The sequence below is a fragment of the Lissotriton helveticus genome, chromosome 5_1 (genome assembly GCF_964261635.1).
Source record: "Lissotriton helveticus chromosome 5_1, aLisHel1.1, whole genome shotgun sequence".
NCBI lineage: Eukaryota > Metazoa > Chordata > Amphibia > Caudata > Salamandridae > Lissotriton > Lissotriton helveticus.
Window position 1 is genome coordinate 1351770181 of NC_136065.1, and position 27866 is coordinate 1351798046.

Consider the following 27866-nt stretch of genomic DNA (forward strand, 5'->3'; position numbering starts at 1 on the left):
CTAAAATTGTGTGCAGTAATAAATTCTACAATTTTGGCACCCACTTTTTATATTTTTGTTAATTTCTTATATTCTCACGGGGAAGACATTTGTGGGTAATTACACCCAGCCATTATCAGAATATTAGTATTAGTATCTCCAGCTACAATTTTTAACGCTGTCTGATTAAGCTAACCCATCAAGCCATCTAATTTGTTTACAATAGGGGATTTTACATTTGGAGGGACTGATCTGATATATATATTCATCAAGTCTATATATCTAGTACCTGTTCGGGTAGTAATTTTAATTTGTAAGGCAGGTATATCTCTAGAGTTGGTAGAGATAATTTTTACCACTGGAAACAAGTCCAGACTTAGCCAAATCAGAAACCTCCTGATGTGCGGCCAGCCGGGGAGGGAACTGCATTTTCACTAAACGTCAAAAAAACAGGGCGAAGTGTCGGATTATTAGCCCACATTTCTAGTAAAAATATAATATGGTGCAAGTCAACAAACATGCCCCACTCTAGATCTAGGAGTTTAGAATTGATACCCACAGCATTCCATGATAACATTCTTAGGCAATCACCTGCTGTCAAGCCTTGAGTTCGCATAGTGGTCTGAGTACTTCTCCCTGCTGTGTCATGTGTTCCTTTATGTTGTTACAATATTCAGTTCCCTCAAGCCTAGCAATGACACTTATACTAGAGGGTAAGTTAGAATGGAACCCTTCAACAACAGAAGATTGGTATCCTATGGGAGGATCTGGGCTATCATCATTAAGCCAATCTATATCAGAAGTGTTGGAGATACTTTAGGGCTCCCTTCGATTGGGCTGTCCTGGACATGAAGATGATTTATGATTCTTTTTGACCAATAGATCCAAATGTATATATATATATATATATATATATATATCCCAGATGGTTCCGTTCTCCTCTCACTTTAGGCGCTACTGGCAAGTGCGTTGCTTCGCGCGGTAGAACCAAACCGCAACATATTATATCTCTGCTTGAGCCCAGGACCTCCCGCGCTCCAGCCAAAAGAAGCCGCAACTCCAGTCCAAGTTTTTTAAAAGAAACTGATAGATTTATTGGTTAAATCAATACAGCATACTTCACAGCGTAAAACCAACGCGTTTCGTGAGCTCCCTACTCACTTGATCACGGTTGTTACAAACACTGTTTGCTGAGAACAATTTAAAATGGGAGACCCTCCTACCATCGGTCACATGATTCCAGCCTTAGGTTTTCTTTCACACTATGGCCTTCTGGGACTTGTAGTATTTACATTAAAAAAGTTGTTTCGTGTTATTTTCACAAAAGAACAAATTGTGCATCACTTTTTTCACTATTGGTTGTCAATTCTAAAACACTAATTTTATGACATTTACCAACAAGATTTCTCATGTACTGGAAAAACTTAAATGTAATTTAAGGCAATTGAAATTAGAAACAATTTTTCAAAAACTTCTAAAGGCCCTGGAATACCATGAGAAATTATATGTTGAAATAATAATTCTTTATTACAAAGTACTGGAGACACCAACTATCTTTCCAATTGCAAGGAATAATTAACCATATGTGAGTCTTAAAGATATTACATATTTAAGTCAGCCCACCAGAGGGCCTTTAGAAGTTTTTGAAAAATTGTTTCTAATTTCAATTGCCTTAAATTACATTTAAGTTTTTCCAGTACATGAGAAATCTTGTTGGTAAATGTCATAAAATTAGTGTTTTAGAATTGACAACCAATAGTGAAAAAAGTGATGCACAATTTGTTCTTTTGTGAAAATAACACGAAACAACTTTTTTAATGTAAATACTACAAGTCCCAGAAGGCCATAGTGTGAAAGAAAACCTAAGGCTGGAATCATGTGACCGATGGTAGGAGGGTCTCCCATTTTAAATTGTTCTCAGCAAACAGTGTTTGTAACAACCGTGATCAAGTGAGTAGGGAGCTCACGAAACGCGTTGGTTTTACGCTGTGAAGTATGCTGTATTGATTTAACCAATAAATCTATCAGTTTCTTTTAAAAAACTTGGACTGGAGTTGCGGCTTCTTTTGGCTGGAGCGCGGGAGGTCCTGGGCTCAAGCAGAGATATAATATATATATATATATATATATATATATATATATATATATATATATATATATATATATATACATACATACATATCTATACACAAGCACTTTTAGTCCCACTTCGCTCTTTGGCTCGGTTCCGGTTTTTGCTTTTCAAAATCAACTCACAGTAGTGAGAGAGCGGGACGTGGGTGGGAGAAGAATCAAAAGGCAAAAGCAATTCAGGGAATGAGAATCACACAAGGAAGAGATGTGTCCAGAGGTTTCCCTCAGCACCGTGGAGCAAGAGGGGCGTACAAGGGTTCCAGCTCTTAAATCATCGGACATGGTATGAGTAACCTCTTCTTCCCTATTAAACATAGGGGGAAGACTATCTGAATTTCTGCACAACTGGTGTGAACTCACATCAGAGTTGCGGGACTTGCAGACAATAGAAGGACGACAGATAGAGTTTTACTGCTCCCCACAGCAATATTGTGACCCACGCACACTTGCCTTTTCAGAACAGGCCACCTACTTGGTAGGGACAGAGATAACAAAGCTACACAACAAGAGGATCAGGACCCATGGACTTTGACCGAGTAGCTGCAAGAGAAGGTAGATCTCCTGGAGAGTCTCTGGTGTGTGATCAGCAAGAGGATGGCAATACTATCCCCAAACATACTGTATACTTGGTGTCTTTGATAGATTCCTCTCAGGCGACCCTCAGCCTTCTCTCCCGCCAAGTTGCCAAGATACTACAAGAGTTGCACAAGACCCTGGCCAAATTATGTATGTCCTTCCACCAAATCAAGATATTGGTGGGCCTTCTTTCAGCAACCATACAAGCGATCTTCCTGAGTCCACTCCACCACAAAGCTTTGCAACGCCTCAAGGCATACCACTTGAGTAAAGGACTTACATACTCCCAGGTGGTACCCATATAAGAAGAGGTAAAGGTATGATAAGGTGGTTGCTCTCTTATGGGTGGGCAATCTTCAGCTCCTAACCAGGCTTGGTCTTAGAATAGAACACTATCCGATGCCAGCGGAACAGGCTGGGTGCGCCAGATGTGGGGAATTCTCCATAGGAGGACAATAGTCCGCTCACAAACAGGAAATGCACTTAAACAGACTGGAATTACGAGGAGTCTCCTTTACAATACAATGCTGGATGACGGATAAAATTCAGTGCTCTGTCGTCTTGAAAATGGTCAACAGGAAGGCAGTCCAGTATATCAGCCGCTTGGCAGAGGGAGGGGGGGGCAAAATCCTGTGCCCTATCGTAACTCAGCAAGAGTTTCTGGAACCAATGCCTGAACAACCAGATATCGATGATGGAAGAGTACCTCTATGGTATTCCAATCAGGTGGCAGACTAGCACTCCTGACATCTCTGGGACATGAGGTCATGGAAATTGCACCACAAGACCTTGGTGTCATCCAAATGGGGCCCTTTCACGGTGGAGCTTCTTTGTGTTGCACCAGGATCTCCAACTATGCAAATATTTCAGTTGCTGACCTACTCCGTTAGCAGCAGTGATGGATTCTTTCCTGTAGGATTTGTTCAAGCAGATCAGGTACACCTTTCCCCCATTCTCCATGATAAATGCGCATCCGGACTCAAACATAGAGGCAAAAAGTGGGTGTAGTGGTGATGATCCCTCTATGGAAGTATCAAGTCCAGTTTCCAGTTCTGAGGGCACTTTCCATGGATTTTCCAATCTGAATTCTCCTCTGGCAGGATCTCCTACAAGACCCACAAGGGAATTCCATACTCTGGTTCTGAAAGCCACCCTTTGCCTCATAGCATGGCACATTACAGGACATGATGGAAAGTCCTGGCCCTTCAGGACAAGCTGAATTGATGCTCGTCAGGGCATTTGGCGGAAGGTGCCACCAAACGCTACAGATCAGCATGGTCTTGATGGATGGGCTGGCTTCTGTGTTTGTTTTCCTTAAGGTTTATGGGAAACTGAATTTGCTAATACTTAGATAGGGCTGCTGGAAAAATAACGTGAAGGAAGTAAAGCATAATCCTCACATATGTGTCCTTAATAGAATTGTAACTTTATGTTAGCTAGGAAATTTTACATTCACTTTGTTGTGTGCTTTCCGTATGTTGCATTGGTTCAAATTCTTATGCTAGGAGGTTGTGCTTTAAGGTTTCTTCGCTATCTGTGAATAAAGTGTTTTTTGAATGTTGCTCATGATGCCCCTTTGCCATAAATGGCAAGCCCACATTTTAGGCCTACTCTGCAGCAGGAAATACCTGCAAGGTGTTCTGTGTACAGGCCCTTAAATAACAAGAATGTCCTGCCATGTCTAAGACCACTACTTTACTCTCACACACTTTGAACCTTTACCTCCTTCTCATAGGAGATGATTATTTTTTACATTGATCTTTTCCCCAATTTACACAGAGAAAGCACAAAGGTTACATTATTTACCCTCCAGTCACAGGCATGAAGCCAATACACTTTCGCTGTCTGGGGAAGTTGTATCACCCTCCATATTGTGCCATGCTACACCAGTGCATCGAAATGGATGCCACTAGTCTTAGTAACACACACAGAGTCTGCTACCATACATATGTTACACACTCACTGCACATACATGCACTCATCATGCACACAAAATGTCAGTGCAAGGTTCTGGGGTTCATATAACGGAGAAACTTAACATGGGAGGGATCAGTAGACTCCTCTCCCTGACACAAAGAAAAAAGTCTGGTCATACTAGTGATTCACCAAAACTCTGAATAATGCCACCACCACTTCACTTGTTTCACAGAGGGCATGGACAGTAGACATATGCCCATTAAGAGGGTACTTTTTGTGCACCCATCCAGGTCACAGAACAGGTTCTGGACCTGGCATTACCAGGGACAGTCAAGGTTTATACGCACATGCTAGATTAGTGTGATCCCAGGTCTAAAATGAAAAGTTACAATCCCCGTTTCACAATCTGGCACTGCAGGAGAACACACACTTAACATGCAGCGATATTACTGTCCCAAAATCATAGCCTGAAACACGTAATGTTAATTCAAATCATGTGAATGAAATGGAACCAGGAACACTTCCACTGGCGTGATTTTTACCTTAATCATAGGCATATACTTTGGAAATATTTCAGAGAGAAAGTAATAATATGACAAACTGTACTTGGTAGATGGAAAGCATGGCCTTGGAATAAAAATATTTTATACAGATGTCAGTTGGTAGATCTATTGTTCGAATTGTGAGAAGCATACAGTAGTTTACTGCTGTGGTTTGCACATACTGTGACAAAGTTAATGTCTATTTCAGAGAAATTGAAACAACAAGATTCCTTACATTTCTTATTAGACAAGAGTTAGGCTGAAGTCTGATTTCCACCAATTTCAAAGGGATTAATTAAAGGGAGAGGAAGGCCCCAAGCTGTGTGACTGACAGACACTTCTATCTATATGGATAGCTATGCAATCTACAAGTACTCATAGAATAGATTCTTTGAAAACAGAACATTGTGTAAGACAGACATTCTTAATGTAATAATAATAATAATAGTTTCTTTATTTAGATATATAAAAGCATATCTTTAAAAGATTCTTCCAGCATATTAAATACAATTTTACAGATTAAAAAGAGTTAAGAGAAAACAAAATAAAATTTGGCCTTCCAATCAGTGCTTACTACAACGTGTCAAATTTAAAAATTAGCACTCCCGAACAATGCGGATGAGGTTAAAATACATATCATTCTACTTGGTTATCATTAAGGCATTAGCCGTTTCCAATTTTTCTAAAAGATTGTAAGATTGCTGAACGAATTTGGCCAATTTTATATTTAAAACAGTGTTCTCTGAGGACAGAGCAGCAATAATGGCGTGCCTACAAGTCCGAACTCCCAGCCTGTTCCATTCTGGCCTGAGTAGGCGTCTGCGTTGGAGAATAAAGAGAGGGCATATGCAAAGCACGTGTAAAAAAGTTTCATTTGCTGCCCCACACCCTCTGCACATTGGATCGGCCCTTTTTCGACGCCATACTGGGAGATTTTGAAGGAAACGCCAGTCTCCCAGTCTGAGGGCGATCAGGCATCGCTTTAGATGATAAGAGAATGCTGTCGAAAGGTAATTGGCCGGGGATAGTCGTTTATAAGAAATGGCTACTGCCCAGGCATGACTGCGTTTCGCAAGAAGAGCTTTGTCCATGATCAGTGATTTCAATCTTATACCTTTTTTAATTGTGTTTTTAAAGACAGTCTGGCTTGGATTAGGAGCCCAAAGATCCGCAGCAGACATTTGTTGAATGTGGTCATTTAAGAGGCGGCCGAATGATCCCCCCGGATTGCTCGCACTGCATTCTTAATGTCTTCAGCAAACATTGTACATTCTTAACTGATGTGCACCCAGCCAGGGTATGACAATCAAAGCTGGGAGGCCATGTGTTCCAAAGTGAGGTACTCTCTGACTCTCTTGCCTTTTTCTATTTCTTTCACTTTGCATTTTTCTGTTGACTAATATCTTCTCTTTAAATACTTGCATCTTTCAGTTACATTCTCCTCATAACCTCACTTTTGACATTTGATAGTTTGACCCTGCAGAAGCCTGCACATAAGACCTAGACACATGCGCACTTCTTAAGAGTATAAATAAACCTTTCTACTTTCAAACTGCCATTACTGGCACTCTAGTAAGACAGATTTCTGACGGCAGGTTGTTGTATTGTAATTGTATTTATATAGTGCTTAATACCCCTGACTAGGCATCAAAGCAATTTTCTGTGAGTAGCACGCTACTTCAGATCCGAAAGAGTATTAGTGGTGAATAAGTTAGGGATATATGAAATTAACTTGAGCGGTGAACATGTGAGTTTGTTATTTGTATTGAAAAAGGATAGTGGAGGGATAGAAGAGGGAAGGGAAGGGTTTGTATTTATGTAGCTCTTGCTAGCCCTCTTTAAGTGTTGAATCGCTTTTCGGTGGGTAGAGGTATAGGGTGACATATAGGGAAGTGCATTGGAGTGCATTGGAGATGCTGAATTTGAAGCAAGTTAATAAATATAAAGATACGTGATTACATCGAAGGTATATATGTATAAGGAAAGTAATATATGTAGATTTAAGTTGTATTTAATAACTCAGACCATCAAGTGTTGATGACTTAAAGCCAATTTATTTGCTTATCTAATATATATCTTTTAATAATTCAATAGTGAAGCAATTGTAGATAAATAGTTATGATAAAAATGTACTTCTTTATGCAGTGACATATATACATATTAAACATAGAACAGTATAACCATAGTAATACGTACAACTTTTCAAGCAGAACCATCAAAGATTTATATATATTTACAAACACAACTATTATATATGTTTATAGAAAGGAATACACATATAGAAGATGGTTTATATTCGATGAAGACGTTTTTCCTATCAACCCCTAGAGGGAGCTTCGACATATAGCAGAGTAAATCCCTAACAGAACCCCCAATACATCGAAATATTTATTATTTTTTCAACAGGTAAGAGCGGCATCCACATGCCTCTGTTTAGCCTAGTTACCGTATCGTCCTTACCTAACTGCACCTTCTCTCTATCGTTGCCATTTAGAACCTTGCTATATAAAAGATGTTTTTATTCTATGAAGACGCCTCTCCTATGAGCCCCTAGAGGGAGCTTCGGCATAAAGCAGAATATTTTCTGACGATAGGTAAATAGTTTTTGCCATCTACATAGATTCATCTGCCATTCTGGTTAAATTCTCTTTTTAGCTGAGCTGCTACATTACTTTCATTAAAACTATTTAGTTGTTTCTCTTTTTTTGATATTAAGATCCCCGTGTTTTATCTGAGAAGGTTTGCATTAAATAAAGACAGTTTTTGAATCAACAAATAGAGGGTGCTTTGCAACAGAGCAGTTTTAGTTCTAATAAATGTAAACTGAAATAACAATTGACTGCTAATAAAGATTACATACTTCTTTCTAGCCAATCCACGCAGTCTACGAAAGCAAATATAAGAAGATGTCAGCATATTTTGAATAAATTTACACTGTATTTCTCCTCTGATCCTAAATACAAGTAAGTGTATATGTATAACCCTGTACTAATTATATAGGGCGTTGCTGAGTTGTCACCTTGGCATCTAAAATTGTTGATTGATTCAATTAATGGGTCTGTGTGAAACCACATATAGATATATTTAGTTCGCACATCCAATTGATATAGTACTTGTATTTTAGTTGTATATATGAACTTCTTATTTAAAGGAAAGGGACTCATTCACTAATATCGTTAATTGTTCTCCATCCTCTCTTTCTCTCTCTTCTCTCCTCCTTGTTCTCTCTCAATCTCTCCTCTTTCTGTGTTTCTTTTCACATATAATAATCACTGATCTCTTGTACCCAATACACAGTTTTTTCAAATGATACAGTTCTTTCTAATAATTGTGGTTCAGTCCATGATTTGTTTCTTCAAATCTTGAAACTTAAAACATAAATATGGAATAATATTTTGTACTGTTCATATAAAAAACAATCATGTTAAACAATAAATGACTAGTCCTATAAATGAGTATCAGTCTCAAAATGGACAAGGATGAAATTAGCTGTTGTAATTGTATATACAAGATTCATATTGTCAATGATGTTGTTTAAAAGATTTGACCATATCTACAGGTGGTTCATGAATTGGATAATCTATGACGATAGTGTACACACTTTAAATATATTTTATATAAAAAAATTGTTTGCACATTATATTTATCTACAATTTTCCTTTTTTCAGTTTAAAAAAATATTCTTTTTGTTGTTTGGTGGAAAATGACGGTCTCCTGATGAAGGCTGTGGCCGAAACGCGCGTAGTGTTCCATCTCACCGCACTGCCAACGTCAATAGTCCCAATACCAACTGGTCATTTGACATTGTTTTCTGTTTTTTGTATTTGTGTCTGTATAATCTTGTACTTTTTTTGATCATTTTGTATTTAAATTGTTATCAAATTCTTATATATAAAAAGCAAAAATATGAAAAAATAAATAGATAATATATATTTTTATATCAGACATTTTGTGCTTTTTCTATATTGTGTGTGTATTGCTATGTAGTCCACCTTATAGACATTGGCTTATAAGAATTGATTTACTTGCTACATTCTGTTTTTCCAATTATGTTTACACTTCCCTACGTGTAGCAATTGCATCACAAGTAGGGGTCCCCTCCATTTCCTAAATATATACACATATCTAGGTACACACATATGGTCAATATAAATGCTCACATATACAGGGACATGCTGCAAATCTATGTTTGAGCATGGTGGTTATGTGGGGAAGAGCTAACTCTTATGTTGTCTACAGAAGATAAGGTAGTTATCCGTGTTTTGGTGTAAAGAGCTCCATAGTTAGACTGCTTGCATAGAGAAGAATGTGCAGCCTATGTTTTTCTTTCTTGTATGGTGGGATTATGAGGCGAGGTGGCAATCTAGAGGAGAGGTTCCTTTGTTGAATGCATTTGGTTATTTTATTCCTGATGAAGAGCGGGCCTGTTCCATGTATCTTTTTGTGGGTGATTCAAAGCAGCATGAATGTGGATCTTCTGGTGACTGGTAACCAATGTAGGGCCTTCAAGGCATGTGAGTTGTGGGCTTGTGGCTTTATTTGTAAGAGTGGTCTGGCAGGAGAGTTCTGAATCCGTTGTAGTCCTTTCATAGTTGTTAAAGATAATCCGTGGTAGATGCTATTGGCTTAATCGAGTTTTGACAGAGCAAGAGAGATAGTAGCCTGGACGTTGTGTGGAAATCCCAGGTGGGGGAAGATGTATCGCAGAGGTTTTATAGCAACGAAGCTTGATCTTGCTAGTTTATCCATTTGTGCATTCATTGATAGCTTGCAAGTCCACGGTAATTCCAAGGTTTCTTACTTCCTTAGATACTTTAGGTGGCGTTCCCAGATCGCCAGGTCAATTGGAAAGTGGATCATGATTTTTCCAATCACTACATGTGAGTATTTCCATTTTGGAAACATTCAATTTGAGATGGCTCCATGTCATCCACTTATCAATGGCACAGAGGCAACTGCAAATTTTAGATTTTCCAATGTCTTTGGGGCTTTTCAGTTTAAGGAGTATTTATGTGTCAACTGCATAGTTATAGCATGTGAGGTAAAATGTGAGCAGAGCAGACCAATCTGTGCCGGCTTCGTAGAGTCCCTGTATTAGGGTGTCATGATCACCTGTATCAAAAGCAGCTGAGAGGTCCAAGAGAAGTAGTGCAGCAACCTCGTTCTGGTCAACTGTGTTCTTAAGGTCATCCCAGAAGGCAACAAGGGCAGACTCTGTACCTGTTCCTGGACGGAATTCTGTTTAGGAGTCTGAAAGTATGGAATTATCTTCAATGAATTGGGACATCTGGGCGAATGCTGCTCTACCCATCAGTTTCCCAGAAAAGGTCCATTTGTAATTGGTCTGAAGTTGTCGGGATTAAGCGGGTCTGTGACTTTTTAAAATCTTCTGGGAATATTCCCGTAATTAAGGAACTGTTGATGATTCTTCTTAATGGTTTTGCAGCAGAGCTAGTTAGACGAATTTTCTTGAAGGTTTGTGGTGGGCATGGGTCTCGAAGAACTGCCGGCAGGCCTGCTTGCTTTGACCAGGTCCATAAATTCATTGTGTGATATTTGATGGAAGGAACGCAGAGGTTTGGAATACTCTTGGAGGATTTGTTTGGAAAAGAGTTGGTGCTGGTGATTTTTCTTTTGTTTTAAATAGTCCAACATGTCTGCTTTTGTCGTGTAGTGATGTGCCCGTTTGTCTGTGAAATCTTGAGTAATAGGATGACCTCCTTCTAGTCAATTTGGTTTACAAAATTCGGTGAGGTTTTGAAAGAATTCTTTGTTTGCACATTTAGCATTTTGAATTTTGTCTGAATAGTATTTTTTCTTACCTTTTCAGATTGCTGACTTGTATAATCTGTTATGTTTCTTCAGGTGAAGTTTGTCCTAATTGGTGTGACAGGTACATTACAGCTTCTTACCTCTGTATTTTACAAAGGTGCCTGTTTTCTCTTTTTCTGTTGTGTTGTTCTAAGTGGTATTAGGACATAGATTCCTGTCTGAGAAAGTGCCATCTTTCTTGCATTGGTATGCCCCCACTTTTTGCTGATCTGCTGATGTGCTTTGACTGAGTGTGTCCTGGGATCCTGCCAACCAGGTGCCCAGGGCCTGTGTTCCTTCCCTAAAGCTGTTGAAACAAAACCCAATTGGCCTCCCTGGCCACCTATCAGCCACTAGTAAATGGTACACTAGGTACCCAGGGCATGGTGACCAGAGAAGACCCCTAAGAGCTGCAGCACTTATTGTGCCACCCTTAGGGGCCCTGTACCCAGGCACCCACACCCCGCCTGCAGGCTGAGTGACTAAGTACATAACTAAACAGAGAGTCGACATGGCACACTCCACTCTGTGCCATGCCCAGAACCCCACTGCCCTGGCATGTATCAGTCACCCCTCTAGCTGTGTGCCCTATGCTAGTGGTGTGGGCACAGGTGCATGAGCCCAGTGCCCCTACAGTACCCCGGGCCATTCCTGGGCACTGTCAGTACAGTGCTGCCATTTAAGAGTATATGGTGCTGGGAGGTCGTGATTACGAACTCTATAGCACCATGATGGCTTCACTGAAGACTGAGAAGTTTGGTATCAAACTGAATAGCACATTAAACCCGCACTGATGCCAGTGTGAGGTTTAATGTAAGATGCACCAGAGGGCATCTTAGAGATGCCCCCTGGAACTTAACCTAGAATACACGTCTGGACTGCGAGGCTGCCTAGGCTGCCACATAGCAGACATGTTGCTCGACCCCTGGGTGGAGAGCCCCCGCTCTCCTGGGCCTGCAACAATGCACATCCTGGGCGAGGTGCTAGGTCTCCTCCCCCAGGATGGGCAGGGGAAGCTTCAAAGGCATGCCGCCTCTGTGAGCTTCTCCAGACCATTTGCTGTACCCAGCAACTGGCCCTCACCAGTTCTGACCCCCACTCTGGTGGGAAAACTGGTGGGGAAACCCTACATCAGGAATGGGTGTGTGCCAGCCTGTGTAAACCCCACCTCTCAGGTGGGAGAGGCGAGGTGAAGCACGACCCCGGGCCCCGGCCATCTTGAAGATAGGGAACCCTGGCCAATCACAGCTAGGTTCTTGCCCCCTCCCCCAGGAGGGGAGCAGACTAGGGGGTGTACCCACCCCAGGACAGGGACCTATTGGTCCCTGCCCTTGCCCTGCCTGTAACACCCCTAAATTCAGTATTTAGGGGCTCCCTAAACCTTCCTTCCTCAGATCCCATTTTTAAAAACAACAAGAAGAACAAGAAGAAGGACGACCTGCCGTGCAGCTGCTAACAAAAGGACGACGACAACTGACTTGGCCCCAGCCCTACCGGCCTGTTGATCCTTGAACCTGCTCTTGCTCAACCCCGGCCTCTCCTGTGGGCAGCAACCTCGAGAACCCCAAAGGACCTGCCTGCCTTGACCCTCTTAGAGACTGGGACTTCCATGAGCAGGGGCTCTGCTCCAACAGCAACACCCCTGGTGCCAGCCAGGAACCGCGAATCCAGCCCGAGTGCCGCTGGAAGTGCAACCACTACCCTACTCTACTTCCCCACTTGCCCCGAGTAAGTGACCAGGAGCTCAGCTCCCACAGCTGCGCGGCCTGCTTGCTTGCAGCCACCAACCGAAGGCCCCCTCCCCTCCATTGGATAACATTGGGCCTAACTACCTCTGCACCCGGCTGCCCCTGTGTCGCTGAGGGTGTACCAACTGTACCTACCTAACCCTGGGGGACCCCTGACTCTATGCCCAGAACCTTAACTTCACCAGTCGAGTACTCACCTGGAAACTGATAACTCACTTTCCTGCCATAGGATAACATTGACTGGTTTGACTCGAAAAATCAGTGTGAAGTTTTGAAACTCTAAAATATTCCTATAAATTCAGCCGAATACCGAATTCCAAAGTACTCACCTGTGATCAGGAGAGAAGCCAGAACTGTACCTTGTAGCCCAGTACTCAACCGTAAAAGTGATCCTAACCAGGTTTACTAGTAACCTGAATTTTCTCCATAGGAATCCATTGTCCGCTTTTCTATGAAATTTCTTCGAAAGGGTCTACTTTTGAAAACTTGTAATATTCCTTAAAAATCGTACCTACTAATGAAACGTAATTACTTACCTGTCTTAAGTAGAGATCCCAGTGCTGGACCTAGGGGCCCAGTACTGGATTACAAAAGTAACGAGAACGTACTTTACCTGTAACCTGAATTTTCTCCCATTGGATAACATTGCTAGGTTTTCACTGAAAAGTTTCTAAGTGTGAACTTTTAAAATACCTTTATATTCCTTAAAAATCATTGCAGTAACCAAAACTTTTTTACTAAACTGTTTTCAGCTTAGACCCAGGACTGAATCTAGGATCCAGTCCTGGAAATACAAAAGTAATTTACAAAGTAACCCACTGCATCTTTTGTAGAAAAACCCATTGAGCTCAATGTTAGATTGTGTTTAGAATTGTGTTGCCTCCTGCAACCCCGGTACCTGTTGTGTTTACAAAGTTATTTCCTTTCTGCAAAGTCATTACTTGAGATCACTCATAATTGAGAAACGTATATTTTTGATACCTGTTGGTTCTAAAAATAAAGCAACTATATCTTTTGATATAAAAACAGTTGGCCTGGCGTTCAGTCCTTGAGTGTGTGAAACCTTTTGCTGACTGAGTGTGTACAACAAATGCTTTACACTGTCCTCTGGTACTGCCTTACTGCTTGACCAAACTACCATTTTTGAGAGTAAGGTCAGCCCTGACTTTAACCTCTGTTACACCTCTGGGGTTGGTGGACTCTAAACACACTGTACCTTACTTTGGTCCAGTATATATAGAGCCACTTTCTCACATCCTGTGTCCACTTATATAGTTTTTAAACTGAATGTATTGTGTCTAGATCTGTACTGGATGTTAGCTGTGTTTCTAAGTGTTCAAATTGAGTTGTTTAACGGTCGATAGGTGATGCATGTAAGGTGGTTTTAAGTGTGTTGCTTTGTGTAGTTTTATGTTGGAAAGCAAACAAATAGTGGTCTGACCATGTGACTGGAGTCATTGATTGAAAGGTAACTAGTTCTGTATTTGCAGAAATGACATCTAGGATGTGTCCATCGAAGAGTGTTGGTTTGTGGACGATCTGATGTAGGTTCAGTGCATCCAGGCCAGTGATGATTGTTTTTAGATAAAGCATATTGGGTTTGTCAAACCAAATGTTGAGGTCACCCAAGAATGCAAAGGTTTGCGTGTAGCGCTATAAGGTTTGAGAATGTGTCTAGAAGTGTGTCAGGGAATGTTGCATTGCTAGTAAAGGAGTAGGAAGTTGCAGGAGGAAGATGGTGTAGGGTTACATCTGGGGAAGGGGCCTCACTACCTTGTATGGAGGCATCAGATTTAGTGATATTAAATGTTTGCTTGAATACCACAGCTAAGCCACTTCTTCTTTTGCATATCTGACTTTGTGTGATAGTTTGATGGCTTAGAGGAATGGCTTCATGCAACACTGGAGCCATTTCATCTCCCAACCATGATTTTGTTAGAAAGAGTAAGTCAGATTGTGCGTCAGTGAGAAGGTCATAAATGTGATGCTTGTTTTTCAAGAGTGATCGTGCATTTATTAGTAGGCAGTTTAGAGAATGTGTTTTGGTGATGGTGTGACTTTGTTTTGTAGAATAGTGAGCATTGTTTTCTGGACTTGTAGCAGGTGTGGCCTTAATGCTGGTATTAACTGTATGAGAATAGCAATAGTGTAGCTATTCTGTATCGCATCCATAATCCAACTGGCAGTGGATTTGGTTTAGGGTGTGTATTTTCTGTGAAGTCAGGAAGTTGGAGTGTGTGTATGTTTCTACTGTGTGAAGGAAAGTATTATGAGGTAGTGTGTGTTAGAATTTGTTGTGCCGGTGTGTGTTATGTTTTGTATTTGAGGAGTAGTGAGAGGAGGTGATGATGCATTTGTTTTCTGAGAAGTAGTTGTATGTAAAGTATTGTTGGGAAGTGGAAGGCGCAAGGTGAAGGGGGTGGTGATGTATTTTTGAAAATATTATATATGGTGTGTGAGAGGGGATGAACAAGAGTTAAGATCATTTATGTTATTTATTTATTTTATGTTAGATTTTATAGCTGAAAGAGGTATAATGTGTGGTGCAGTGGAGTGTATGGGTTGTGCTTTTTTGGTAAAAAGAAGACGAGGGTTTTGGTTGATGAGAAGATGGAAGGAAGGCTGAGTATAGGTTTGTTGGTGACAGAAATGGGTCTTTTACGGGGCCCAGATACATAAAGTAGGAGTGCAGGATGTATTTTTTCCACCTCCTTCTTGAACATAAAGTGATTTTAGAATAAATCAGTGCTACAGGATGCAGATCCAGCTATATGATATATGTATTATGGGGCCGATTAGGATGGCGGACGGACTTGCGTCCGTCCGCCACCCCTGACTAGGAGGGACCGTCCGCATGGGCAGCGGCGGTCCCTCCATTGCAATTAGGATGTGACCGCCACCCTGGCGGTCACATCCTGTATGTTTTACATTTACATCCTGTAGTTTTTTACATTGCGGCGGGTGCTGCTTGAAGCAGCACCCGCCGCAATGTAAAAAACGAAAGCTGTGCATTTGCATGCACAAAACAGCAGGCACCGCGCGGTGCCTGCCGCTTCGTGCACGCAAAGGCAGGGGGGTACCATAGGTACCCCCCATGTGCACCCCCCACGCATCCTTCACCCTGGGGGCCCGCAACGGGCCCCCAAAGTGATTGTCCGTATGCTTTTCCACGGCGGAAAAGCCGCCGCGGAAAAGCATTACTTTCCCTACATCCTAATATGGCTGGCGGTGTCTGATAGACACCGCCTGCCATGTTAGTGCTTTTCCGCCGTGGTCGCCTTCCGACCGCGGCGGAAAAGCGGCGGACAGATTGTGAGACCCACCAGCCATCCTGATTTGGCGGTGGGTCTTTCAGGCCTCCTCGGCGGATTTCCCGCATACTCTGGGCCGGCGGTGGCTTCCGCCGGCCCAGAGTATGCGGGAAATCCGCCATCATAATGACCCCCTATATCTGGGCTAATCAGAGTATTTTTCATTTTCCATTCTTTGCTCCGCTTACACCTGCTGTGATGCTGTAAAGATTAAGTGACCAGTTTCTAACAGCCATTTGGATCTCACTTGCATTTCTGGTGTAGTATTGCTGCATGAGACATTCTCTAAAAAAATGTTAATAGCTTCATCATCACCCATGATTCCTTACTTTGTGGCAGAGCTACACCTGGCGATGAGCTGTGGACTTTGCAGCAGTAATGAATTGTGTGCTTACCGTCAAGTGATTCCAGCTTGCTTTATCGATGTGTGTTCCACAATTCTCAATTACCTTTTATTATTAATGGAAACCACAGGTGTGTAGTGCACTGGTTAATATTGTTAACAGTCCATCACCACCCCCTTTTGAATCGTTTTGGCCACCACAAGTGTGGAAGGGTATGCTCAGATGTGAGTCCCTTGCTCACTGCACCATCAGGATTCAAGCAAGCCGGGCCGAAGACAGCTGTAATGCCAGAAACCGGTCCCCGGAAGGTTGTTTCCTTTCCAGTAAAGAATTGGCTTGGTAGTTTGGTCTGCCCTGTTCCCATGATGCACTGGGCCAGGGTCAGACTAATTTGCATATAGCCAGGTTCTGAACTGGGATGGTGCAGTGAGCTAAAAAACGGTGATGGATCAAGCCCTGATCTTATGACTGGGTAGGAGTGTTCTGCTTAATTCAGATACTCTGTCCATCACCACCCCCTTTTGAATAATATTGTTAACAGTAGCACATTAATTTAAGGTTTTCACTTATTTTAAAATACCAGTATGTAGTCTGTGCAACAAACTGTCATCAGATTGTTAGTGTTGCACGTTGCAAAGTTACAAAGCATGTTAGTATAACTCGTCTTGGAATACAAGACACAAAGTCTAATCAGGGTTGCCAGATTTTATTACCCATTCGAAGCTCAAAGCTCTCCAGGTACAGGCTCAATTTGGGCCCAATGCAGACCAGTATCAGCCTAAAACTTGCCCAAGGTACAACTCTCAAATTATGCAAAAATAGTATTCAGGAAACATTTCAAGGATAATTATAAAGTCCATTCAATATAGATATAGTGGAAGGAGATACAATGGGCACTAATGGACTTCTTTAATTCTGCCCAAAGTGTGTTAAAACCACTCAACGTGAATACCAACCCCTAGTGTGACCTTCTAATTGCCACTTCTGTTACCGCAAATCTAAATTTAAGCCTGTCATTCATGAGTTAACTCTACAAGACCAGATTATAATCCACTTTAATGAAGTCACAGAAATGGAATGTCAACATTTTTTCAGCAGTGTGGCTCAAAACAAAAACATTGAGTGGATCCTGCAGAGTTAACACCACAAAATGGTACATGTATTATGAAACAACTATTATGTTAAAGTAAATCCAGCACTTGTTTGGCAAGGTTTGCATTCTATTGACTTGCCTGAATATATTCAAACAAAAAAGCCTTTTTACAAGGCTTTCATGACAGTATGGGACAACAATAAAAATAAAATAAACATTGTGGCAGACAATTTGAAAAGCAGTTTTCATGCAACAAAAATGTCATTGAACATGAAGCGACATTTTGAAAACTTAAAAGACTATGGGCCAGATGTAGGAGCCATTTACCGACCGGTAACGGACGATTTCGGCCGTTACCGGGCGGTAAATGGGTTTTCGGTATGTAGGGGCACATTTTTACAGAATCGGTAAATTTACCGATTCGGTAAATTTACCGATTCTGTAAAATACCAAATCAGTATTTTTACCGATTCGGTAAATCCCAGATGTAGGTGGGACTCTTCAGAGTCCCAAAGGCCCTACAAATTCGGTATTTTACCACCCAATCCAATTGGGTGTTAAAATACCGAATTCAGGTGTGCATGCACATGTGTGCATGCACACCTATGCCATGTGACAGACAGACATGCCCTTAGGGCATGTCTGTGTGACACATGGCGCACATGTCAATTTCTGGGGTGCCAGAGGGTGTCAAAGTGACACCCCCTGCACCCTTGCAGAATTCGGTATTTACCGATTCGGTAATTACCGAATCGGTATTTCCCATTGATTCCTATGGGCTGTAAAAGTCGGTATTTAAGAAGTGGTAAAATAGATTTACCTACATCTAGCCCTATGAGAAGAGTCCTGCCTGACAGATGCCAGGGTTGCTGCAGTAAATCGAGAGTTCCACACGCCTTCAGTTAAAAAGTAAGAAAGAGGCCAGATAAGAAAGTGACAGTCACTTATTCTGATCAATTCCCTTTCCTCCACTCCAAAGTCATTTACTGTGTCCACATAATCTGGAAGCAAAGGTTATACAGGGCCTGTGTCTTTGCCATCATGTTGTGGCAAAAACTAGACTAAAGCTGCCAGCCTTGGCAAGAAACAGAAATGAAAAAGACACATTTTCCTAGAACGTTTGGAGAAACCTTCTCCCCAACATTCCAACTGTGATGCTCCTTCAACACTGCTCACACTTTCATCACTCCTTGTCCCATCCCATCGCACTCCACTCCACTTCATCAGTAGCACTGTCCTACTATTACACCATCACTTACCTGAACAATCTCATGAGGCTGTGAAGCTCTTTTATGTACTTTAAGTGTGGCAGGTCTTAAAACTGCATTTGAAATGGATCCCTATATTCATTTTCTTAACTCTAAAGGCAAAAGCATTGAATGATTAGTCAACGAAGACAAAAAAAAAACAAAGATAATCCATGACAGCAAAGCAGTCCCTGTTTACATTTCACATGCTTTACTTCATCCGTAAAAATATTTGCTTTTTTCAGATGTTTTGCTTCTGTATTTTTATTTTCATGCAATATGTGACTTGTGTAGTACATACTGTGAACTGATTCACCACCGTGTTTCTGGGTAATTATAGATAAACACAATCCTTGACATTTGCCATCTCACACTCTTCGTTTTCCTTTCCCTTTAATGAATTTCTTTTATCCTTAGACCCACAATTCAGAAGCAGGCACCCAGAAATTTTAAACAAGATAAATCTGAAATGTACACAAACCATTACAATTATTACAGGTGTTAGGATCAGTGCTACCCCTCCCAAACTATCAAACCATTCACCAACCTTGCAAAAACTCTTCCTTACCTCACTAACCCAGGAACCTACTCTTTTCTTACACAGTGCTCTTCTAAAGCTTGGACTTCACGAGACATGCTAACAATGTTTTGTATGTAGGCATTAATATCCATACTGTTACCAGGAATAAAGGAACACCAGTCTTTTACCTACTGTACCTTGCAAGCACCACCTTGCCTCGCTTGAAGGACATCTGTCTAACACTAAATGTGTTTTTTATAATCATTGTCCACAATGCAGTGAACTCAGAATTATTTTGAGTTAGTGCTCCAGAGGCGATGTTAGAAACAACACCTATTAGTGGAATGATAGCTCCTAATATATCTAATACCATCTGTTGAAATCCACTGCATATTTTATTCCACTCTTCTAGGAAACACAAAAACAAGATAACATGTTCCAACCTAATTATGAGGCAAGCTGAAATAAGCAATCTTACCACACACACATAACATAATTGTTTCTTAAACAATCAGATAATTACCAATTATAACATAATTCCCTTCACACTCCCTTTCTCCCACATGCTCAATTGTCTCAATTGTTGTAGAATCACGACTTGCCATGCACTTTTTGCCCTTTTTCTCATGTTCCATTCTCAATCTTGAATGCAAGTTCGATAATCTAAATTCTTTCAAAGCTTTAATCTGCTCTCTTATTTTCATTTTATGTCTCAAATCTATCACAATTTTAACACTCCTCTCATTTGTATTCTTTAACAAACGCATGCTCCTCATCACTTAAACTGCACACATACTCCCGGTCAGTGCTTTACATTTTTTTGCTTAATTTATGGAAACAATAATAATCTTTTCTTCCCTTTTAACTTCTTTGAAAACAATAATTAAAAATCTAAATAAAACTTCAAAAGAGTTTTTTTTCTTTCATTGTATTCAGTTTATGCTCTTCAAAAGTTTATCACCTTCTTCTAAATCTAGTTTGATTTAGTCTTTAGCAGCCTTTGATGAATTCTCAAGATGAATCATCTTTTTCTGGTCCACTTTAAAAGAGTATTAGCAACAGTTCCTTGATCTCCTCGTCTGACCCTTCTTCTTCTTCTTCTTCTTCTTCTTCTTCCTCAGGTACTGATGGTAGATATGTCTATTCAGGTGAAACATACTTTCTGTTTGAAGTTCTTTTTTTATTGGTCTTTTAGCAGCTAGAGATTCACTTTCACTATTCTCTCAGTCAACTTCAATTATTGCGCATTTTTTATTAAATGGGTTTAGTCTTTCCTTCTGCCAGTGCTTTCTTTTGCAAGTTCTTTTCAGTTACTTCGTTACTTAGGCCTGTATATCTTCACTTGTGACTACTGGTGAATCTTCTCCAGTTGCTGCTGGACTTGAACTCAGATCAGTATTAGTAGCACAATTCAACCTGAACTGTTTTCTTCATCCTGGGGTTCTTGTGGCTCAAATTTTCAACTGAAATGTTTCATTATTTGAATCAGAGATTAGTTCTTCTTGCTGCCACTCATGCCTTTGACTTTGACTTCAAACAGCTCTTTACTCCGACCCTTCCTTTGAAACAGGGCACCACTGCTAGTAGGTGCCTTCACCAGTATCTTTACTTTCAACAGCAAAAACATTTGTAACTTTGCTGTCTTCAAATATATAACTTTCAAGTTGTTTTTCAAGTTTTTCACCCCCTGGATCCCTGCTGTGAACTTGAGCTAAACTTTGTAAATAAGTAGGTGTTTTCACCATCGCCTTCACTCTTTTTATGTAGGTGATGTGGATCACATGCAACACACTTCTCTGCAGTGCTTGTCACTAGTATAACTTCAAAAGGGCCACACCATCTTTCTTCAAGACAATTTCTCTGAAAATGTCTTCTGACAACCACCTTATTGCCTGGTCTCAAAGAGTGACACTGCATATCTTTTACCAGTTCTGTTGCCAAGTTCACATGGTGAGAAACAGATCTCACTATATAAGCTAGACCTTGCAGTAATCTAGAATTATGTCATCAGTAATTAAAGAACGTGTAGCTGAAGGAGTATAAGCTAGTCTCATTGCTCTGCCCATTAGTACTTCATGGGGCTAGAGACCAGTCTTTTTGTGAGGGGTACTTCTGATACTCCTCAAAAGAAGATGAAGAGCGTCTGGCTATTTCAAACCAGTGCAAGCACATATGTTAGCCAGTTTGTTTTTATGGTTCCATTCATTCTTTCAACTCCTTCAGAAGATTGAGGATGATAACTACATTAGAACCTCTGATCAATTTGGAGAGCTGTGCAAATCAATTGTAAAACCCCATTTTTAAAATGTGATCAATGATCTATCTCACTAGAGTTGGCATGCTACATTTCTGCATTAATTCCCTCAACAAGAGTTTGCCAACTATCAGGCTGATCTCCAGGTGTGGTAGGCCTCATCCCATACAGAATGCAAGCAGAAAAGACAAATACTACTGTAGACCCATCCACTTCTCAAGTACACATACATATTGGTTGGATCTGACACAAGGGTGAATGAAAAGTTCAAAATGTGAATTTTATTAACAACTGATTTCACGAAAAAGAAAACCATAAATCACTGTTAATATAATAGATAATTGAAATATCAAAACACTGAACTTGTGACTCACAGTTGGTGAGCTGTAAAGTCATGACAAGACACAAACAGCGTTTTAGGCCAGTCACATACCTTTCATGCATCAGATACAAAAAAACATTCACACCGCCAGGCATGGGCCCAACACATTACTACACTCACAAACTGCGCTATTAAAGGGCCCTTCACTTCCATATGCCCACAAGACGTGAGGTTCTGTGATTTTCGACTTCGTATTCAGCCGCCATTTAGTGTCCAGTCGCCATTTTGTGTTGCCTTTACTCAGGCAGCACGGCGAACATAGTGTTTTTGCTTTTCCAGCTGCTATGCGTCTCTTCTGTTAAAAAGTAACCCTTTGTCCTTGTTTACGAAACCGATGTCAGGGTCTGGCAGAGTTTGTTAATCCATGTCTAGACTGATTGATCCTTGTTTTAGTTGACTGTTTTAGTCCCACCATTCTTCCTTTACTTTATCTTGTTTGACTGGCCTTCACTATTCTCTCCTTGTATTCTCCTATTTCACAACTATCCTTTGAAACACGCAAATACGTCCTGCCACCTGCAAATTGAATTACATGCACTAGCATTGATTAACTATAAGGGAGGAGAGAACACAGGGTCTGAAGGAAGGACGTATTGAAGACACTCGATAGCTTGAATTCAAACTTTTCCTATTTGTCAGTTTTGTATGTTTTGGGAGTAGACATTGTAAATATGTGTGCTATAAAAGATTGTGCGCCACGGAATTAAGTGGCAGTCTCCTAAGAATATACTTTTGTACTTCTTGGATAACTGTGCTTAGCTGCAGCTAATAAACTTGATTTTCTACGCCTAACAGAGTGTCTCGTGTCTCTGTCTGACAAGGCAGGTGAACCCGGAGATATTAGGCGTCCCCTGCGCCACTAGGCCCATAAGGCCCGGTTGTCCAACTGGCGCACAACGCGGGGTGGCTTCAGTGGTAGCGGTTCAGCCCGAGGGTCGTGAGGAGCCTCGCAAGAAAATTCTGGAGGATTCGCGAACCATGTCAAGCGACCCCTGTATGTCGAAGTGGACCGAAAGTCTTTTGCAGCACGGCTACTCCTTTCCGACGGCTGCTGACGACTGCTGCCCTGACTGCCGCCCTGCCTTGGCCCTCTGATGATGATTGGTATTGCGAGACATTAGACGGACATCTGTTGGCGTAAGAAAACACTTAGTTAAGTATTTGTGGGTAGCGCCCACTCTTTTGTCTTGTTTTTGTTATTCGACTTTTGCATTAGTCGAAGCCAAGGGGTAAGTACGTTTGTGCTGTGATCATTGCCTTAAACCCCCTTGAAGTTTGTGAACAGTCCAGTTCGTTACGAAATGCCTGGGCTTAGTAAGTTTAGGAAGTTTTGCTGTCTTGACTGTAATAGGGATTCCCGGCTAGAGGAATCTTGTCCTATTCCTCCGGTTGGAACTCCCACTTATGAGCTCTATTCGAAACATGGTCTTGGCCCTATTATTTTTATTTAAACATGGATCCGATATATGAAGAAAGATGGTGTTCTGCAGTGGCCACACAATGTTAGCTTTGAGCCTGACATATTAGATAATTTGGAAGCAATTTTGTTTAAGAGAAAAGCCCGGCCGGCAATGTTTGACTCTTTCTGCCAATGGCGTAAAGAAGCCAAACAGAAAGAAATTAAACAGGCAAAAAAAGATAAGAAACCGCAAGAAATGTCGATGTTGCAGGCTACTCAACAGCTCAGGAATAATGAGACTGATCAGATGATTGAAGTCTCAGAAAGACAGCATCGTATGGCGATAGATAGATGTTGTCCTGTATTGTCTACTCCCCCACAGAATAAAGATCTTGACGAAGATCCCTTAATGTCTCATTTGTTGAGATTACCTCCGCCTTATGTACAAGGTGCTAATGCACCCCCATTACAACCCGTTGTTCAGCAACCTGTTGTTCAACCAGTTGTTCCGGTTCTTCCACAATTGCCTCTTCCAGTAATTCCACCTCCACCTCCTTTGCCACCGACTTCTGTACCTCAGTCTCCTTTACCGTCAGTTCCTCTTACAACTGTTGGTTCTTCTCCTGCTGTGCTTAATACATTGTCTCCTGTTTGACTATCAGATTCCCCTACAGCTAGAAGACAATTAGTCGATACTGTTTCTGGTCTTTTATCACCTTTCTTTGGGTCTCTTAATTTGACTCCTATTTTGTCCCCAAGGCAATCCCGTAGTCAAATTTCAGACTCTGATGAGCAAGTTAGGTTAAACTCTCTCGCTCACAATTGGATCATGAGTGGTCCACAGTATAGTGTGCGCGATATCCTGGATACTTTTCTTCAGTGGAATGCGCCCACGCAGAGATATGTTTTTAATGTTATGTGCAATATACTTGTTAAAGGATAGGGTGACATGGATTTGGATTTACCTCCTCAGGGTTTATTTGACATACAGGCTAAATTTGATAAAGGACTTATTGTGGGTCCCGACGTTGAGGAGTGTAAACAGAAGAAAGATGAGAGTGTCTCCGATTTCTTTACTCGTTTCGAGGAGACGTTCATTGATCATAGTGGTCAAGATATGAGTACGGAGGGTGGACAGCGATTATTTGTGGATAAATTTGTATTTAATTTACTTCCAGAATGATCGCATAAGTTGAAAGACTCCAAGAGTTCGTGGGTCGTTTCATCATTTGCCCAGATATTAGCTTCTGCTCAGTACTATGAGAATAGGGATAAGGAAGAAAAGGAGAAAATGGAGAAAAAGACTAAAGAGTTGAAAACGAAGGTTCTTTTACAACAAGCGTATCCCCCTCGTTCTGCTCAGCGTCAGTTGCAACAGCCTCTACAGTTTCAAAGATTGTTACAGAAACCGGCACCTTTTGTTTCACGACCTTTGTTGGGTCCTAATCAATGTGCCTATTGTAAAGAGGAAGGTCATATCAAGAGTAGTTGTCCGGTTTTACTGCAGCGTAATGGTGGACTATCAGGGCCACGAGGCTGTGGTGGTTTTCAGTCAGCACCTAGGGGTAGAGGGCGAGGTGCGTTGTCTCAGGGACAGCGTTCCTTTCCCCCTCAGAATACTATGAATTATTTTGATCAGCAGAATTCTCAGTCTGCACAATATTACAATGACGATTATTGTGCTGAAAGCGAGAATCAGGATTTTCAAACTAGCTAGGACAGCCATGGACAAAGCAAGGGAGTGGTATCAGTTCCAGTGGATCAGAATGGGCCTTATGTTAACGTTGTTGCATTGGGTGTTTCAGAGCCATTTCTTTTGGATACTGGTGCGATGAGAAGTTCTATCATTCACTTCAAACTCCCTGGGGCACCTTTGTCTGGCTTAACGAACGTTTCTGTAGGATTCTCTGGCACGCCAGTTCGCAACCCGGTTTCTTGTCCTTTGCCTATTTCCATAGGTCCTTATGATTTGGAAGCCCTGCTCATTTTAACGACTGATTGTGGCGAGAATTTGTTGGGTTCGGATTTATTGAAACGTTTACATGCAACGTTGTATTGTTCCCCCTCTGGTGTGCATCTTACTTTGGGTGATAAATTGGTTTCTCCTATGTATTTGTCTAAGGATCAACTGCCACTTGAATTGCGTTCACTTCCTGCTACGCTTTGGGCCACGGGTCCGAATGATGTTGGTTTGCTCAAAATTCCACCTTACGTTGTTACTGTCAAGCCTGATGTTAAGCTACCACGCATTCCTCAGTATAAAATTTCCAGCGATGGTGAAAGAGCTTTGTTGGCCATCATTTATGATTTAGTTCAGAAGGGTGTGGTTGAAGAAACGAGAGGAAATGTTCGCAATAGTCCTGTTCTGCCTGTTCTTAAACGTACTGATCCTTCTAAGCCTCCTGTACACCGTTTTGTGATTGATCTTCGAGAGGTCAACAAAATTGTTGTCCCCCAGTTTCCTGTTGTCCCGGATATCACCGCTTTGCTGACAATGATACCTGCTTCAGCCGCTTGGTTCTCAGTTATTGATCTTAAAAATGCTTTCTTTAGCATTCCTATTGCTGAGGAAAGTAGGGATCTCTTTGGTTTCTCTCTCGGAGGCCGAAGTTTTCGATTTAAACGTGCACCTCAAGGTTATTGTGAAAGTCCCTCCATTTATAGTCAGGCTTTGAAATCCCAGCTTGATGCTTTTTCTTTGCCTCCAGGTGCTACTCTTATTCAGTATGTGGATGATCTGTTAGTGGCTGCCGATTCAGAGGATGTTTGTAAAAATGCGACTGTTTCGATTTTGCATAAAAATTAGAATATTGTCGCCAAGAGGTTACCTATTTAGGTAATCTCTTGTCGAAGGAGGGAAGGCGATTGATCCCAGAACGTATTCGTGCAATTGCATGAATGTCTGTACCATCTACACAAAGGGAGGTGCGTGCCTTTCTGGGAATTACTTCTTATTGTAGACAGTGGATCCCGAATTTTTCCTTGTTGGCTAAACCCTTGTTGGCACTTACTCTGAAAGATACACCCCAACCTCTTCCTTGGACTGATGAATGTCAGAAGAGTTTTTCTGATTTACGTAATGCTTTGTGTTCTGCTCCTGTTTTGGGTACTCCAGAATATAGTAAGCCTTTCACACTCTATGTGCATGAAAGAGAAGATTGTGCATTGTCAGTTTTAACGCAACAATTTGGAGACAAACAAAGGCCATGTGCCTATTTTTCAGCTACATTGGATCCAGTAGCCAAGGCATTGCCTAGTTGTCTCAGAGCAATAGCAGCAGCAGCAATCTCCATTCGGCAATCTGCTGGATTGGTATTGGATCACACTCTTGTTGTTATGGTACCACATGCAGTGGATACTCTTTTGAACAGAACGAAAACCCAACATCTCACGAGTGCTCGCCTGTCTGGGTATGAGTTGACGCTTTTGGCTAGTCACATACATATCAAACGATGTAATGTTTTAAATCCAGCAACATTGTTACCCATTCCAGAAGAGAAAGATACACAAGAACAGCATGATTGTTTTCTTCGTACAAAAGAAGAAACTAAAGGCAGGATAGATTTAAAAGACACACCACTTGTGGACCCAGATGGGATCCTATGGGTGGATGGGTCTTGTTTCAAGCTTCCTAATGGCGAAACGACTGCAGCTTATGCTGTTACTACCTTGTATACAGTAGTAGAGACTGCACGCATTACACAGAATTCAGCACAAGCAGCTGAGTTGATTACACTGACGAGAGCATGTGTGTTGGCAAAAGGAAAGAGAGTGACTGTTTACACCGATAGCCAATACGCCTGTGGCGTGGCTCATAGCTTTGGTCGTTTGTGGAAGGAAAGAGGATTCTTTACTTCCCATGGGACTAAAATACAACATGGTCAGTTGGTAACTGACCTTCTTGAATCACTTGCCTTGCCTATTCAGATTGCGATTGTGAAGTGCAGTGCACATAAAAGGATCACTGATGATGTGGGTCGCGGGAATGCTTTTGCAGACGAGGTAGCGAAGGAAACAGCGAGAGATGTTAAGAGTCGTATGTATGTTGCAGGTCCTGCAAGATGGGTCGGAGAAGCAGGAATGTGTGAGGACACAGTAGAAAGTGTGAAAATGATCCAAGAAGAAGCAACTGAGAAGGAATTGAGTAAGTGGAGAGAAAGTACGGGAATGTTGGACGCGACAGGGTGTTGGACGGAATTGTCAGAACACCAGCGTTGGTTGTTACCAGGCGCTTATGTATTACCAGTGGTTACTATGGCGCATGGTCCAGCTCATATCAGTACGAAAAGAATATGTAAGCTTTTGGCTCCAGTATGGCAGAATGAAGGTATCCCCAGGTGTGCAGAAAATGTGGTAAAGCATTGTATTGTTTGTTTGATGCATAATCCAGGAAAGGGAACCCCAACTCCGGCAGGTCATTTTGCTCCCCCTACGAATCCTTTTGAGGTCTTACAAATTGATTACATTCATATGGAACATTCCAATAACCTCAAGTATGTTCTGGTGGTGGTCTGTGCCTTTTCCAGATGGATAGAGGCTTACCCCCTAAAGGATAATAGTGCTTTGTCCACTGCCAAAGTCCAATTGAAGGAATTTTTCCCGAGGTTTGG